General features: G+C 31.0%; 1 long non-coding RNA gene across 2 annotated transcripts; it reads right to left on the bottom strand.

Moving 5' to 3' along the window:
• Window positions 1–1,576: 1,576 nt before the first annotated feature.
• Window positions 1,577–3,720, bottom strand: LOC134240357 (uncharacterized). 2 transcript variants are annotated; one of them, XR_009986419.1, is made up of 4 exons: window positions 3,656–3,720; window positions 3,207–3,328; window positions 2,514–2,584; window positions 1,577–2,062 (listed from the first exon to the last, which is right to left on the bottom strand). It is a non-coding gene; the product is annotated as an uncharacterized LOC134240357 (long non-coding RNA). The 2 variants fall into 2 exon arrangements; XR_009986418.1 differs by lacking the exon at window positions 3,656–3,720 and having other exon boundaries at window positions 1,582–2,062; window positions 3,207–3,394.
• Window positions 3,721–4,604: the final 884 nt, after the last annotated feature.

Here is a 4,604-nt window from a genome sequence, read left to right as displayed (position 1 = left end):
AAAAAATTCTTCACATGTTGATTTATTTTTAAGAAAAATATTTTTGCGAATGCAATGAACGCGCAAATTTGCTAAAAATTTATCTACAGTAAAAATTTCCCAGATTTACTAGTACATTAGGTCCCTGATAATACATTATAATTATACAGTGCAAAGTTTCCAAGTTTGACTTTTGTTCTTGGTGAGGCCCCCTATAGATAGTTTTCATAGGCCTGAATTTAGCGAAAGTTATCTCCCGTTGGCCGCCATATTGGAGATCGACTCAGTGATTTTCCCTCTTTGTCTTACCAAGTTTAAGAAAATATAGCAGAAATATTTGGTGGAAAATCTTTATCAAAATAATTTTTTTTTTAAATAAAGGAGGCTTCCAAAAATTTATATACTTCAGAAAAATAATGATTTCTAATTCAAAATAGCAAATATAAAAATTTTAAATTGGTTGAACAATGAAGGAATATGAGCTTTTGAACCTCCAGTATGGCGGCCAACGGGAAATAACTCTTGGTCAATCGAAAACTATCTATACAGCTATACACCCTTAAAATGTGGATCTATATGTATGCCAGGCCAGGATGACATTTCATTATTGACTTTGATTGGACAGTAGGTCTATGTGGATCTATATGTACGCCAGGCCAGGACGACCTTTCATTATTGACTTTGATTGGACAGAAGGTCTATGTGGATCTATATGTACGCCAGGCCAGGACGACCTTTCATTATTTACTCTGATTGGACAGTAGGTCTACGTGGATCTATATGTACGCCAGGCCAGGACGACCTTTCATTATTTACTCTGATTGGACAGTAGGTCTACGTGGATCTATATGTACGCCAGGCCAGGACGACCTTTCATTATTTACTCTGATTGGACAGTAGGTCTACGTGGATCTATATGTACGCAAGGCCAGGAGGACCTTCCTATAATTTACTTTGATTGGACAGTAGGTCTATGTGCACTCACTACACAGGAAAAATGTCCACATGTGTTAAACATATGTTAAACATGTGTTTAACATATATTTTTTACACATGTAAAACACATAAAAAGAGCACACATGTATAGGGTGTTTATTTTTACACATGTTAAACATATGTTTCACGTGTGTTAAACATGTGTAAAAATAAACACATTGTATATCTATACATATGAAACATGTGTTAAACATGTGTATTATATATGTTATACTTTTTATGTGAATTATACGTGTATAATATTACTGTTGTACTTATTATCATTTTTATACTTTTTTCATGCCTGTCCACATATATGTGAATCATATGAAAAGGGCAGCATATGTAAATCATATGAAATAGGTACATGTGTTCTCTTTAATATTTATCAGAAGGAAAAACACATTCTTGTACACATTTAAAAATCAGATATTTCTTCTTTAGATGAAAATCCATTACATTCCAATGATCTATCTTCATGGGTTAAATATTTGAAAATAAATATCTTAAAATGCTTACACAACTTTTTTTGATAAATTATTTTCATCAAGAGAAATAACTTATTTTTCAGTGTACTTTCAAAACAGGAAAGTATACAAACAAGTCCGTAGCATTTGTCGATACATGTATTTTACATATTCTAAGTTGAGTACAAATTATAAGATTTCCACAAAATGGTTAAATAGTTAAACATGCATACATGTACAAATGAATAACATAATTAGTCCATGTACTTGTTTATAAATATGATTTGACATGAAATGACACCAAAGCTAAATTGAAATATCACATATAACATTTGTCATGTATTCTCTATTGTAAATTTATGAAAAATCAAGTTATTTGATCTTACAGCATACAAATAAGAATGGGAATTAAATCTTTACAGGTCAAATGCAGACAAGATTGTGTACATCCTCCCAATTTCATAATTATTTCATATATTTTCTTGTTCTTTTTCCTTCTGTATCTTTCAGTTTTCTTCAGTTGTCCTCCCTCTGATCTTCCATGAGTTTGACCTTTTTGAACTCTGTTTGAACTGTACCCAAAATGCAAATCCACCATTTCTCCCTTTCCTGAACAATTTCTTTGTGGCACAGAATGGTCTCTACAAAAATTTCAAAAGTAAAAATAAAACAATTCTTAAATTACAAAATCAATTCTACAAGTAATATTAAAGTTCAGCAAACAAATGTATGCCCAATTCACCAACACAGATATTATACGAGATAAAACTAATGTTATATATGTTATACTAAATGTTTTGTGGAATCCTATGATGTAATTTGCAAGACAATTACACTGTTGGAAGATATGTTTCATAATAAAGTCATAAAAAGCATTTTTTTTTTAATTTTGAAAATTAAATTTGGAATGTTTAAACAGTATTACTAATTCATATTGCCAAAAATTAAGAAGATTCTGACACAAATATTTTATTTTTGGACAAAAAATACCAAAGAGAAGTAGACAGGCAGAAAAACAGACAGTGTGATTCCAGGATATTCCAAACATTGTTGGGAAGAATATAACAAAGTTTATTTAACAGTTGTAGTTACCTTAATTAAGCTTTTAAGCAAGTCTTGGATCTTGGGATTTATTCTTATGAGACGCTGACTGTATATTGAACCTGTAAAACAAATATTCTTGCAGTAGATATCTTCTAAGCATAACTAAAACTTAATTAAACTACAAAACTACAACTACAAAAAAGAGAGAGTACATGTTTGTAGGTTCTTAATAGTCTTAATTAATATCTTACATTTTACCAGAAACTATGTTCTCTAGTGTTGGGAAAAAAAATATAAATGTCAAGTATATAATAGATGTAAATATTCAATGGATTAGCTAGCTGATGTACTTTCAACAATCAACACATATGCACATGTACTTGTACCTTGAAAGTTGGATGTCACTGTTATTATTAATTTTTAACTGAAATTCAAAAATTCAATTACCCCCCCCCCTCCCCTTGAAGTCATTTACAGTACATGTACCAGTTTCATAGCTTTTAAAGCCAGCAATTTCTATTCATACTTTCCATATTTTAAAAGTGCACTGGATTAAAACTGTTTTATAATAAAGAATAAAATTATTGTAGTACTGAGTTGGACTTATTTTTTATAAAGTCGTGGAAACAATATAATGTAGAATTATAAAGGAACAAAAAGAAATTATCAAGAAATATTTTGTCATGAAGGAGTCATTACAGATGTTAACTTTGATTTTTTATTGCAAGTATTTATATTTACCTTAAATATTGCGATGATGCAATCATCTGTCAAATCAGCTTTAGGATCAATCGCACAGTCTTATCAGCTTTGGGCTTTTTAGACGCAGCACTGTGACACTGAACTCAAGTTACTGCATGCATCTATAGGCCATAAAAACAAACACTTGTTATTAAGTTGATGAAAGAATCGACTTGACAGCCATATCAACACACATAAACACCAACTGACAGTCACAATGGTTTCAAGGTTTCTACTTTCACTTTCATATCAGTACGTACGTAACAAAAGGAAAACCAATATGGCCTAGTGTCTTTAAAAATAGCCTAACATGTAATATTTACGTTCATTCAGAAACAAATTTATCCAAAATTACTCACCTGTATACAAATTATAAAAAATAGTAATGCCTTTAGCCTAACATGTAACCGCTTACATTCATTCAGATCATTTTCTCCAAAATTACTTACAGATCACTATCGTTAGGTTTACGAAATGCATGACAAGTCACAATGATAAGAGTATTACATGTACATAGAAACTTCATACGCACCTGTAACTATGATGAAATGATATTTAAACAATATGAATTAAAAGTCTTTAAAAATCACTTACCTTTCCAATACACCAAGCACGTCTGCTTCAGCACCCATGGCAAAGTGGAAGGCAGTTATTAAGCAGTTTCTTAACCTTAACAGTTTGAACATTTTAGCAGTTCTAGAGCAGTTACTTAACCTTTCCCAGATTGCTAATGGCTAAACAAACTGCTTTCAAACCTTTTGCAATTTATAAGCAGTTTTCTTAGCCTTACCAGTTTCTTACCAGTTCATAGGCAGTTTCTTACCAGTTCATAGGCAGTTACTTAAGCAGTTCATAGGCAGTTACTTAAGCAGTATATAGACAGTTACTTAATCAGTATTTGCCAACTGCTAGTGGACTTCCAGTAAACTTATATATACAGCTTATCTACTTTCCTTTTACCACATAAATATTAATGAGTCACAAGGGCATTTTCTGGTAGCAAACTTGAAATACTAAGCAATAATAGATTAGATCAATTGTTACATTTTGATTTATTGTATTTTGTACAATTGTATAACTACACAATCAAGCAATCAGAGATTGCTATGATGAATGTTTAAAAATTTTCAAACACTGTTTTATGCATCTGTAATTTTAAATGTATCTTATTTACATAAACAACCATGCATGCAGTTATACTCACTGACTTTTTAGAAAACATATATCCCAGAGCATATAATATGTTCAACAATTAAGATTTAACGATTCAACACCATTAAAATATGTCGAAAGAAACAGCAAGGTCAATATCCACTTAATTCATCCCACATTAAGTCCTGATTTATAATACAGCACTGGAGTACATAGCTACATTGTATAGCTGCATGGTTTCAATTC

The sequence above is a fragment of the Saccostrea cucullata genome, unplaced genomic scaffold (assembly GCF_032062105.1).
Source record: "Saccostrea cucullata isolate Sc308-1 unplaced genomic scaffold, CSIRO_AGI_Scuc_v1 ctg17428, whole genome shotgun sequence".
Taxonomy (NCBI): domain Eukaryota; kingdom Metazoa; phylum Mollusca; class Bivalvia; order Ostreida; family Ostreidae; genus Saccostrea; species Saccostrea cuccullata.
The sequence above is the reverse complement of the archived record's forward strand: the minus strand, read 5'-3'. Positions and strand labels throughout refer to the sequence as shown.